Genomic DNA, 13,193 nt, shown 5'->3' with positions numbered 1-13,193 from the left:
CCTACTGTAGAACATCGATCCAGGTATAAAACTGTCATTGTTTTATAGCTTAATAAATGTTCAGGTAAAAAGCTATAAAAACGATAAAAGTGTCATTGTCACACTTCCTGAATACCTCAGGTTTATGTTTACCGTGACCATGGTCGTGACCCTGATCGTGTTGCTGGCGAACCGAGGGATTACTGCAGAGTGGCGGGCCGTTCAGCTGGGCAGCAGTGCAGCAGTGCCTTCCTCTGCCCAGAGTGCCTACTGCACAAGGACATCTCTCTGCAACATGACGGGAGGACCGGGGTCATAGACAGGCTCATGGAACCGTGCTGTCTAGACTGACTCTCATTTAGAACAACAGGTGCTTTAAATTAGCCTTAATAAAAGTGCAGTTCGAGTGCTTGTGTGAGAGCAACAGAGGGTGGACAGGAAGGGAGGCTGAGTGAGAGACTGGTGAAGAATGGAGCACCTTGAAGGGCTCATTAATAAGAGCAGCTCTGCCCTGAGTGCGTTGAGAGAGTGTAAGTGTGTGAATAGCCTAACCTGTCCAGCTCTGTCACTGCACTGCTTAATGACAGAACACTTCCTCACGGCCTCTCTCCCAGTGCCTCAGCTTTAACCACTAGCCCACACTGCCTCAGCTCTAAACACTAGCCCACACTGCCTCTCTCCCAGTGCCTCAGCTCTAACCACTAGCCCACACTGCCTCTCTCCCAGTGTCTCAGCTCTAACCACTAGCCCACACTGCCTCTCTCCCAGTATCTCAGCTCTAACCACTAGCCCACACTGCCTCTTTCCCAGTGCCTCAGCTCTAACCACTAGCCCACACTGCCTCTTTCCCAGTGCCTCAGCTCTAACCACTAGCCCACACTGCCTCTCTCCCAGTGTCTCAGCTCTAACCACTAGCCCACACTGCCTCTCTCCCAGTATCTCAGCTCTAACCACTAGCCCACACTGCCTCTTTCCCTGTGCCTCAGCTCTAACCACTAGCCCACACTGCCTCTTTCCCAGTGCCTCAGCTCTAACCACTAGCCCACACTGCCTCTCTCCCAGTGCCTCAGCTTTAACCATTAGACCACACTGCCTCTCTCCCAGTGCCTCAGCTCTAACCACTAGCCCACACTGCCTCAGCTCTAAACACTAGCCCACACTGCCTCTCTCCCAGTGCCTCAGCTCTAACCACTAGCCCACACTGCCTCTCTCCCAGTGTCTCAGCTCTAACCACTAGCCCACACTGCCTCTCTCCCAGTATCTCAGCTCTAACCACTAGCCCACACTGCCTCTTTCCCAGTGCCTCAGCTCTAACCACTAGCCCACACTGCCTCTTTCCCAGTGCCTCAGCTCTAACCACTAGCCCACACTGCCTCTCTCCCAGTGCCTCAGCTTTAACCATTAGACCACACTGCCTCTCTCCCAGTGCCTCAGCTCTAACCACTAGCCCACACTGCCTCAGCTCTAAACACTAGCCCACACTGCCTCTCTCCCAGTGCCTCAGCTCTAACCACTAGCCCACACTGCCTCTCTCCCAGTGTCTCAGCTCTAACCACTAGCCCACACTGCCTCTCTCCCAGTATCTCAGCTCTAACCACTAGCCCACAATGCCTCTCTCCCAGTGCCTCAGCTCTAACCACTAGCCCACACTGCCTCTCTCCCAGTGTCTCAGCTCTAACCACTAGCCCACACTGCCTCTCTCCCAGTATCTCAGCTCTAACCACTAGCCCACACTGCCTCTTTCCCTGTGCCTCAGCTCTAACCACTAGCCCACACTGCCTCTTTCCCAGTGCCTCAGCTCTAACCACTAGCCCACACTGCCTCTCTCCCAGTGCCTCAGCTTTAACCATTAGACCACACTGCCTCTCTCCCAGTGCCTCAGCTCTAACCACTAGCCCACACTGCCTCAGCTCTAAACACTAGCCCACACTGCCTCTCTCCCAGTGCCTCAGCTCTAACCACTAGCCCACACTGCCTCTCTCCCAGTGTCTCAGCTCTAACCACTAGCCCACACTGCCTCTCTCCCAGTATCTCAGCTCTAACCACTAGCCCACACTGCCTCTTTCCCAGTGCCTCAGCTCTAACCACTAGCCCACACTGCCTCTTTCCCAGTGCCTCAGCTCTAACCACTAGCCCACACTGCCTCTCTCCCAGTGCCTCAGCTTTAACCATTAGACCACACTGCCTCTCTCCCAGTGCCTCAGCTCTAACCACTAGCCCACACTGCCTCAGCTCTAAACACTAGCCCACACTGCCTCTCTCCCAGTGCCTCAGCTCTAACCACTAGCCCACACTGCCTCTCTCCCAGTGTCTCAGCTCTAACCACTAGCCCACACTGCCTCTCTCCCAGTATCTCAGCTCTAACCACTAGCCCACACTGCCTCTTTCCCTGTGCCTCAGCTCTAACCACTAGCCCACACTGCCTCATTCCCAGTGCCTCAGCTCTAACCACTAGCCCACACTGCCTCTCTCCCAGTGCCTCAGCTTTAACCATTAGACCACACTGCCTCTCTCCCAGTGCCTCAGCTCTAACCACTAGCCCACACTGCCTCAGCTCTAAACACTAGCCCACACTGCCTCTCTCCCAGTGCCTCAGCTCTAACCACTTGCCCACACTGCCTCTCTCCCAGTGTCTCAGCTCTAACCACTAGCCCACACTGCCTCTCTCCCAGTATCTCAGCTCTAACCACTAGCCCACACTGCCTCTTTCCCAGTGCCTCAGCTCTAACCACTAGCCCACACTGCCTCTTTCCCAGTGCCTCAGCTCTAACCACTAGCCCACACTGCCTCTCTCCCAGTGCCTCAGCTTTAACCATTAGACCACACTGCCTCTCTCCCAGTGCCTCAGCTCTAACCACTAGCCCACACTGCCTCAGCTCTAAACACTAGCCCACACTGCCTCTCTCCCAGTGCCTCAGCTCTAACCACTAGCCCACACTGCCTCTCTCCCAGTGTCTCAGCTCTAACCACTAGCCCACACTGCCTCTCTCCCAGTATCTCAGCTCTAACCACTAGCCCACACTGCCTCTCTCCCAGTGCCTCAGCTCTAACCACTAGCCCACACTGCCTCTCTCCCAGTGTCTCAGCTCTAACCACTAGCCCACACTGCCTCTCTCCCAGTATCTCAGCTCTAACCACTAGCCCACACTGCCTCTTTCCCTGTGCCTCAGCTCTAACCACTAGCCCACACTGCCTCTTTCCCAGTGCCTCAGCTCTAACCACTAGCCCACACTGCCTCTCTCCCAGTGCCTCAGCTTTAACCATTAGACCACACTGCCTCTCTCCCAGTGCCTCAGCTCTAACCACTAGCCCACACTGCCTCAGCTCTAAACACTAGCCCACACTGCCTCTCTCCCAGTGCCTCAGCTCTAACCACTAGCCCACACTGCCTCTCTCCCAGTGTCTCAGCTCTAACCACTAGCCCACACTGCCTCTCTCCCAGTATCTCAGCTCTAACCACTAGCCCACACTGCCTCTTTCCCAGTGCCTCAGCTCTAACCACTAGCCCACACTGCCTCTTTCCCAGTGCCTCAGCTCTAACCACTAGCCCACACTGCCTCTCTCCCAGTGCCTCAGCTTTAACCATTAGACCACACTGCCTCTCTCCCAGTGCCTCAGCTCTAACCACTAGCCCACACTGCCTCAGCTCTAAACACTAGCCCACACTGCCTCTCTCCCAGTGCCTCAGCTCTAACCACTAGCCCACACTGCCTCTCTCCCAGTGTCTCAGCTCTAACCACTAGCCCACACTGCCTCTCTCCCAGTATCTCAGCTCTAACCACTAGCCCACACTGCCTCTTTCCCAGTGCCTCAGCTCTAACCACTAGCCCACACTGCCTCTCTCTCAGTGCCTCAGCTCTAACCACTAGCCCACACTGCCTCAGCTCTAAACACTAGCCCACACTGCCTCTCTCCCAGTGCCTCAGCTCTAACCACTAGCCCACACTGCCTCTCTCCCAGTGTCTCAGCTCTAACCACTAGCCCACACTGCCTCTCTCCCAGTATCTCAGCTCTAACCACTAGCCCACACTGTCTCTTTCCCAGTGCCTCAGCTCTAACCACTAGCCCACACTGCCTCTTTCCCAGTGCCTCAGCTCTAACCACTAGCCCACACTGCCTCTCTCCCAGTGCCTCAGCTTTAACCATTAGACCACACTGCCTCTCTCCCAGTGCCTCAGCTCTAACCACTAGCCCACACTGCCTCAGCTCTAAACACTAGCCCACACTGCCTCTCTCCCAGTGCCTCAGCTCTAACCACTAGCCCACACTGCCTCTCTCCCAGTGTCTCAGCTCTAACCACTAGCCCACACTGCCTCTCTCCCAGTATCTCAGCTCTAACCACTAGCCCACACTGCCTCTTTCCCAGTGCCTCAGCTCTAACCACTAGCCCACACTGCCTCTTTCCCAGTGCCTCAGCTCTAACCACTAGCCCACACTGCCTCTCTCCCAGTGCCTCAGCTTTAACCATTAGACCACACTGCCTCTCTCCCAGTGCCTCAGCTCTAACCACTAGCCCACACTGCCTCAGCTCTAAACACTAGCCCACACTGCCTCTCTCCCAGTGCCTCAGCTCTAACCACTAGCCCACACTGCCTCTCTCCCAGTGTCTCAGCTCTAACCACTAGTCCACACTGCCTCTCTCCCAGTATCTCAGCTCTAACCACTAGCCCACACTGCCTCTTTCCCAGTGCCTCAGCTCTAACCACTAGCCCACACTGCCTCTCTCCCAGTGCCTCAGCTTTAACCATTAGACCACACTGCCTCTCTCCCAGTGCCTCAGCTCTAACCACTAGCCCACACTGCCTCAGCTCTAAACACTAGCCCACACTGCCTCTCTCCCAGTGCCTCAGCTCTAACCACTAGCCCACACTGCCTCTCTCCCAGTGTCTCAGCTCTAACCACTAGTCCACACTGCCTCTCTCCCAGTATCTCAGCTCTAACCACTAGCCCACACTGCCTCTTTCCCAGTGCCTCAGCTCTAACCACTAGCCCACACTGCCTCTTTCCCAGTGCCTCAGCTCTAACCACTAGCCCACACTGCCTCTTTCCCAGTGCCTCAGCTCTAACCACTAGCCCACACTGCCTCTCTCCCAGTGCCTCAGCTTTAACCATTAGACCACACTGCCTCTCTCCCAGTGCCTCAGCTCTAACCACTAGCCCACACTGCCTCAGCTCTAAACACTAGCCCACACTGCCTCTCTCCCAGTGCCTCAGCTCTAACCACTAGCCCACACTGCCTCTCTCCCAGTGTCTCAGCTCTAACCACTAGTCCACACTGCCTCTCTCCCAGTATCTCAGCTCTAACCACTAGCCCACACTGCCTCTTTCCCAGTGCCTCAGCTCTAACCACTAGCCCACACTGCCTCTTTCCCAGTGCCTCAGCTCTAACCACTAGCCCACACTGCCTCTTTCCCAGTGCCTCAGCTCTAACCACTAGCCCACACTGCCTCTCTCCCAGTGCCTCAGCTTTAACCATTAGACCACACTGCCTCTCTCCCAGTGCCTCAGCTCTAACCACTAGCCCACACTGCCTCAGCTCTAAACACTAGCCCACACTGCCTCTCTCCCAGTGCCTCAGCTCTAACCACTAGCCCACACTGCCTCTCTCCCAGTGTCTCAGCTCTAACCACTAGTCCACACTGCCTCTCTCCCAGTATCTCAGCTCTAACCACTAGCCCACACTGCCTCTTTCCCAGTGCCTCAGCTCTAACCACTAGCCCACACTGCCTCTCTCCCAGTGCCTCAGCTTTAACCATTAGACCACACTGCCTCTCTCCCAGTGCCTCAGCTCTAACCACTAGCCCACACTGCCTCAGCTCTAAACACTAGCCCACACTGCCTCTCTCCCAGTGCCTCAGCTCTAACCACTAGCCCACACTGCCTCTCTCCCAGTGTCTCAGCTCTAACCACTAGTCCACACTGCCTCTCTCCCAGTATCTCAGCTCTAACCACTAGCCCACACTGCCTCTTTCCCAGTGCCTCAGCTCTAACCACTAGCCCACACTGCCTCTTTCCCAGTGCCTCAGCTCTAACCACTAGCCCACACTGCCTCTCTCCCAGTGCCTCAGCTTTAACCATTAGACCACACTGCCTCTCTCCCAGTGCCTCAGCTCTAACCACTAGCCCACACTGCCTCTCTCCCAGAGCCTCAGCTCTAACCACTAGCCCACACTGCCTCTCTCCCAGTGCCTCAGCTTTAACCATTAGACCACACTGCCTCTCTCCCAGTGCCTCAGCTCTAACCACTAGCCCACACTGCCTCAGCTCTAAACACTAGCCCACACTGCCTCTCTCCCAGTGCCTCAGCTCTAACCACTAGCCCACACTGCCTCTCTCCCAGTGTCTCAGCTCTAACCACTAGCCCACACTGCCTCTCTCCCAGTATCTCAGCTCTAACCACTAGCCCACACTGCCTCTCTCCCAGTGCCTCAGCTCTAACCACTAGCCCACACTGCCTCTCTCCCAGTGTCTCAGCTCTAACCACTAGCCCACACTGCCTCTCTCCCAGTATCTCAGCTCTAACCACTAGCCCACACTGCCTCTTTCCCTGTGCCTCAGCTCTAACCACTAGCCCACACTGCCTCTTTCCCAGTGCCTCAGCTCTAACCACTAGCCCACACTGCCTCTCTCCCAGTGCCTCAGCTTTAACCATTAGACCACACTGCCTCTCTCCCAGTGCCTCAGCTCTAACCACTAGCCCACACTGCCTCAGCTCTAAACACTAGCCCACACTGCCTCTCTCCCAGTGCCTCAGCTCTAACCACTAGCCCACACTGCCTCTCTCCCAGTGTCTCAGCTCTAACCACTAGCCCACACTGCCTCTCTCCCAGTATCTCAGCTCTAACCACTAGCCCACACTGCCTCTTTCCCAGTGCCTCAGCTCTAACCACTAGCCCACACTGCCTCTTTCCCAGTGCCTCAGCTCTAACCACTAGCCCACACTGCCTCTCTCCCAGTGCCTCAGCTTTAACCATTAGACCACACTGCCTCTCTCCCAGTGCCTCAGCTCTAACCACTAGCCCACACTGCCTCAGCTCTAAACACTAGCCCACACTGCCTCTCTCCCAGTGCCTCAGCTCTAACCACTAGCCCACACTGCCTCTCTCCCAGTGTCTCAGCTCTAACCACTAGCCCACACTGCCTCTCTCCCAGTATCTCAGCTCTAACCACTAGCCCACACTGCCTCTTTCCCAGTGCCTCAGCTCTAACCACTAGCCCACACTGCCTCTCTCTCAGTGCCTCAGCTCTAACCACTAGCCCACACTGCCTCAGCTCTAAACACTAGCCCACACTGCCTCTCTCCCAGTGCCTCAGCTCTAACCACTAGCCCACACTGCCTCTCTCCCAGTGTCTCAGCTCTAACCACTAGCCCACACTGCCTCTCTCCCAGTATCTCAGCTCTAACCACTAGCCCACACTGTCTCTTTCCCAGTGCCTCAGCTCTAACCACTAGCCCACACTGCCTCTTTCCCAGTGCCTCAGCTCTAACCACTAGCCCACACTGCCTCTCTCCCAGTGCCTCAGCTTTAACCATTAGACCACACTGCCTCTCTCCCAGTGCCTCAGCTCTAACCACTAGCCCACACTGCCTCAGCTCTAAACACTAGCCCACACTGCCTCTCTCCCAGTGCCTCAGCTCTAACCACTAGCCCACACTGCCTCTCTCCCAGTGTCTCAGCTCTAACCACTAGCCCACACTGCCTCTCTCCCAGTATCTCAGCTCTAACCACTAGCCCACACTGCCTCTTTCCCAGTGCCTCAGCTCTAACCACTAGCCCACACTGCCTCTTTCCCAGTGCCTCAGCTCTAACCACTAGTCCACACTGCCTCTCTCCCAGTGCCTCAGCTTTAACCATTAGACCACACTGCCTCTCTCCCAGTGCCTCAGCTCTAACCACTAGCCCACACTGCCTCAGCTCTAAACACTAGCCCACACTGCCTCTCTCCCAGTGCCTCAGCTCTAACCACTAGCCCACACTGCCTCTCTCCCAGTGTCTCAGCTCTAACCACTAGTCCACACTGCCTCTCTCCCAGTATCTCAGCTCTAACCACTAGCCCACACTGCCTCTTTCCCAGTGCCTCAGCTCTAACCAATAGCCCACACTGCCTCTCTCCCAGTGCCTCAGCTTTAACCATTAGACCACACTGCCTCTCTCCCAGTGCCTCAGCTCTAACCACTAGCCCACACTGCCTCAGCTCTAAACACTAGCCCACACTGCCTCTCTCCCAGTGCCTCAGCTCTAACCACTAGCCCACACTGCCTCTCTCCCAGTGTCTCAGCTCTAACCACTAGTCCACACTGCCTCTCTCCCAGTATCTCAGCTCTAACCACTAGCCCACACTGCCTCTTTCCCAGTGCCTCAGCTCTAACCACTAGCCCACACTGCCTCTTTCCCAGTGCCTCAGCTCTAACCACTAGCCCACACTGCCTCTTTCCCAGTGCCTCAGCTCTAACCACTAGCCCACACTGCCTCTCTCCCAGTGCCTCAGCTTTAACCATTAGACCACACTGCCTCTCTCCCAGTGCCTCAGCTCTAACCACTAGCCCACACTGCCTCAGCTCTAAACACTAGCCCACACTGCCTCTCTCCCAGTGCCTCAGCTCTAACCACTAGCCCACACTGCCTCTCTCCCAGTGTCTCAGCTCTAACCACTAGTCCACACTGCCTCTCTCCCAGTATCTCAGCTCTAACCACTAGCCCACACTGCCTCTTTCCCAGTGCCTCAGCTCTAACCACTAGCCCACACTGCCTCTTTCCCAGTGCCTCAGCTCTAACCACTAGCCCACACTGCCTCTTTCCCAGTGCCTCAGCTCTAACCACTAGCCCACACTGCCTCTCTCCCAGTGCCTCAGCTTTAACCATTAGACCACACTGCCTCTCTCCCAGTGCCTCAGCTCTAACCACTAGCCCACACTGCCTCAGCTCTAAACACTAGCCCACACTGCCTCTCTCCCAGTGCCTCAGCTCTAACCACTAGCCCACACTGCCTCTCTCCCAGTGTCTCAGCTCTAACCACTAGTCCACACTGCCTCTCTCCCAGTATCTCAGCTCTAACCACTAGCCCACACTGCCTCTTTCCCAGTGCCTCAGCTCTAACCACTAGCCCACACTGCCTCTTTCCCAGTGCCTCAGCTCTAACCACTAGCCCACACTGCCTCTCTCCCAGTGCCTCAGCTTTAACCATTAGACCACACTGCCTCTCTCCCAGTGCCTCAGCTCTAACCACTAGCCCACACTGCCTCTCTCCCAGAGCCTCAGCTCTAACCACTAGCCCACACTGCCTCTCTCCCAGTGTTTCAGCTCTAACCACTAGCCCACACTGCCTCTCTCCCAATGCCTCAGCTCTAACCACTCGCCCACACTGCCTCTCTCCCAGTGCCTCAGCTCTAACCACTAGCCCACACTGCCTCTCTCCCAGTGCCTCTAACCACTAGCCCACACTGCCTCTCTCCCTCCCCCTTTCTGCAGTACTGCTGTGCCATTCTGCAGATCAAATGCAGACTTAGTGGGCATCTGTTCCAGCAGCGTTTCCGCACACTGTGGGAAATGGCCTGGCTGGGATCAGTGCCAAGACTAACAGCACTGCCTCTCAGCCCCCCATCCCTCGGAACAAAGAGGGGGAGAGGAGGGAGGGTGACCAGTCTTAACATCTCATCAGGCTTTCTCCTGCCAACACCTCAGCAAGATGTGATGCAAACCCAGCCTCTATCAGTCATTTATGGTACTGCAGCATCAGTGGCAGGTAGTGGTTAGAGCTGAGGCACTGGGAGAGAGGCAGTGTGGGCTAGTGGTTACAGCTGAGGCACTGGGAGAGAGGCAGTGTGGGCTAGTGGTTACAGCTGAGGCACTGGGAGAGAGGCAGTGTGGACTAGTGGTTAGAGCTGAGGCACTGGGAGAGGACGGTTTAAGATTTAAAATCTTAAACAAGACATTACGAAACGGTGTATGAAGAACATGCAGTGGAGAATAATAATCTACAATCGCTCACAGGCCATAAGGGCTGCTGTCCTGCATGCCCCTCCTCAGAAAAAACAGAAGCTGTAACTGTACTGAATAGAAAGTCAGCAGTTGATCATAGCCCATACCTAAAAAGTTTACACATTTTAAAAGCTGTCTCTTTTTGCAATGTTCATCGCTTTTTTCAAACTTTTCTGGAAAAAGTATATAGATATCATGAAAAGCAAAAAAGGAAGTGATAAAGATGTGATGCTTCTGGATGATAAGAAGGTGACATGTTAATAACCCTTCTGCTTGTCAGCGTATATCTGAGTCAGAAGAGGTAAGAAATTGCAGGGTCTAATCTGACCATCTGCACTGACCCAGGAACACAGCCTGGCTGAGAGACAGAGCAGCCTGCCCAGAACTGACACGGCACAGCCGCAGAAAGAGACAGAAACACGCCAAGAAGGACAGAAAAGAAAACAGCAAAGGGAACAAAGTACAACGGCAGGAGACAGTGCAGAGAGGCACCCCTGAACCCCACCCCACAGGAACACTCCAAAAGAAGAGTTTGAACCCCAACGCACAGGGCACCGGCCACCGGCCACTCTGCAGTCCCCACGTCTCCAGGGGTCAAGACCACCCCCCTGTGGCAGTACCACTCCGTCCAGAAGCCCTTGACCTGCCCGCAGTGTCAGAGCTTCTGCAGTTCAGAAAGAATGGCATCACTACTTCTGAGGGTTAGCAATCCAAACGGGTGCTGTCAAGAGGTGGAGTTCCCACATTAGCACACTTGTAAGAGCTAGCACCCCCCCCCCCCACCACCTCTACAAATAGGGCAAATTACGTTCTGGCACTCAGCCCTTGACAAGCGTGGACCCTGCTGCCTCTGGCTCGTTAAGCCTCGAAGCATCGTTAACGAGCTGATAAGAGAGAATTAAAATGAGCAAAACTGCAGAACGCTGATAAATCTCCCCGCCTCCTGCCAGGGCCTGCTCTTGCTCCACACAGACGTGCTGCAGAGCTCGCCCAGCGGGCTGCACACACTCGCAGGCTCAGCCGTCACACCGACCTGCTCCCCAAATCACAGCCCACGGTGCTTTACAACAAACACAATTCCGAAACCGATGAACTCAGCACACATCAATTCAGGAGCTGGATATCTTGAGATGAGATTTAAAAGATTGTAACCGTGTGCCTGATGTACACTGCGCTAACACCGCTGCTGCACACTTGTATCTGCTCCTGTAAAATCAGCACAAAACTACCTCTGTGTAGAGTGTCTTTCATGCAGCAATATAGCACTTCAAAGCACTTCACTTCAACAATCAGCTTAGATGAAGTGAAGATAACCACAGCTCTACCAGGAATGGAGAAAATTTAGTGACATCTTTAATGTTAGACAGGTGGAGCAGAGCCGCACAGATATATAATATATACACATTATCTATAGAGAGCGAGTGAAAGTGTCTGAGAGTCTGACAGGGAGGATGAAAAGGACAGGACTCCTTTGTTCCTGGCTTCGCCCCAGGAGATCGAATTCCTATTTAGGAAGTTTAACAAACTCCACGACCACAGCCCTTTGACTTTAATCAGGGAGGAATAAAGCAGAACAGCCCGCTACAAATTTGAGCCGCCCTGTGACAGCTGATGGATTGCCCCGAAGCATCCTGTCAGCGGTGCCAAAGCGAGCAGCGAGCCGGGGCAGGTCCGCTTGGCAGGGCGAGAAACCCCTGTCGAGACGGCGCGGGGGAGAGAGAGCGAAATGGTGGCAGAGGAGAGCAAGATGGAGGGAGAGAGGGACAGAGGAAGGCGAGCGGGAGAGGTGCCCGCTCTCCAGCCCTGGGGGACTGGCTCTGGATCAGCTAGAGGCTGAGAGCCGCCCTGCACGTCAGCCTCTGCTCTGCTCCAATACGAATAAACAGAAAACTTTCTGAACCCTTTAATGTTTCAACTCTAATAATAACAATTCTCTCGTCATAAAGCCATCCCAATAATAATTCTCAGTTGTTTGCTAGACGGGCCAAATAACCTCCTTTCGTTTGTAACAGTTCCTTGTTTCAGTTTACATTTCAAGCTGCTGAGCTGCAGAGCGGTGTTACTGAAGAGATTTTAATGTCTTTTCTCTCCTCCTAGAAAAACTGCAGTTATCTAGTAGCATTTTTAAAAATATTTATCTAAGGACAAACTGTGCATTAGAAAACAACATATAGAATATTAAAAACCATGGCATGCTCAAAAAGGCAAAGGACTACAGTTAATAATAAAAATCTCCCCGTCTGCATAGATACAGTAGGCAAGAACAGTGAGAACTAATGTATCAAAGAGAAGCAGAGAGCTCTACTCCCGCTGTCATCATGTGGCTCTGATTAGCTGTAGGCACAGCCTCCCTTGACCAGCAGTTGAATCCATTTCAGATCCAGCCGGTAGACCCTGAACTATAATATCTGGGAGTCTAAACTTTTCAATTCTGTTTAGGAGTCAATACACAAAAGTCATTTTAAAATACCTTCTGCCTGCTGATCAATGCAGGTGCACAGAAGAGTTTCACTACTTCAAGTACGTCATGGATGAGAGGAACCATCATTAGAAGACGACACACCCACAGTCTTGAATTGCAGTTTAATGTGTTTAGCCCACTGAGCTGACAGGGCATGGTCTCACCTGACCAAAGCCATTGAATTATGACTTCCAATTTTAATATGATCTATTTAGCCAGAGCTATCCAGAAATGACACGCATATGGTTTCAAGCAATTTCCTTTAATTGTTTTAAATGCTTGCGCTAAGTGAGAGCACAGCTTTTATTTAATTCATGTAATTAAATATTATATATTGATTGACTCTAAATTTCAGCAAGGGTATAATTGTCATAAAAACTTCTGACCGCAGCTATTCAGTTAAGCTCTAACAGAAAACAGATTCAACCAATTATTGCCCTGAAAGAGCCTGAAAGCTCAGGGAGCTTCTGAGAGAGAGCCGCACAGGCAGTCAGGAAGCTGGGAAGCCCTTTTCACTGCCTGCTTCTCTGTCCACTGAACAGTAGGCTGTCCCCCACATATGGTGACGTCCATTGTGGGGGACAGCCTACTGTTCAGTGGACAGAGCATCCTAGTGCAGGATGATGACCAATGCACAGCGTGTGTGTGCCATCCAGCAGATTTGCGCAGTGAAGCTCACAGGAACAATCTGATGGGCCCGACTGTGAAACAGCCACAGGTCTCCCACTCAGCTGGAGTGGGTGCTCCTGAAATGCCATCAGTGGAGCAAGAGC

At 53.6% G+C, this 13,193-nt stretch overlaps 1 protein-coding gene across 1 annotated transcript in view; it reads right to left on the bottom strand.

Annotated features, from left to right (window-relative positions):
* The window catches only part of smg6 (SMG6 nonsense mediated mRNA decay factor), a 91,905-nt gene that overhangs the window by 23,970 nt on the left and 54,742 nt on the right, over positions 1–13,193 (bottom strand). The gene's annotated exons all lie outside the window — the stretch shown is intronic.

The sequence above is a fragment of the Atractosteus spatula genome, chromosome 27 (assembly GCF_055471065.1).
Source record: "Atractosteus spatula isolate fAtrSpa1 chromosome 27, fAtrSpa1.hap1, whole genome shotgun sequence".
Lineage (NCBI taxonomy): Eukaryota > Metazoa > Chordata > Actinopteri > Semionotiformes > Lepisosteidae > Atractosteus > Atractosteus spatula.
The sequence above is the reverse complement of the archived record's forward strand: the minus strand, read 5'-3'. Positions and strand labels throughout refer to the sequence as shown.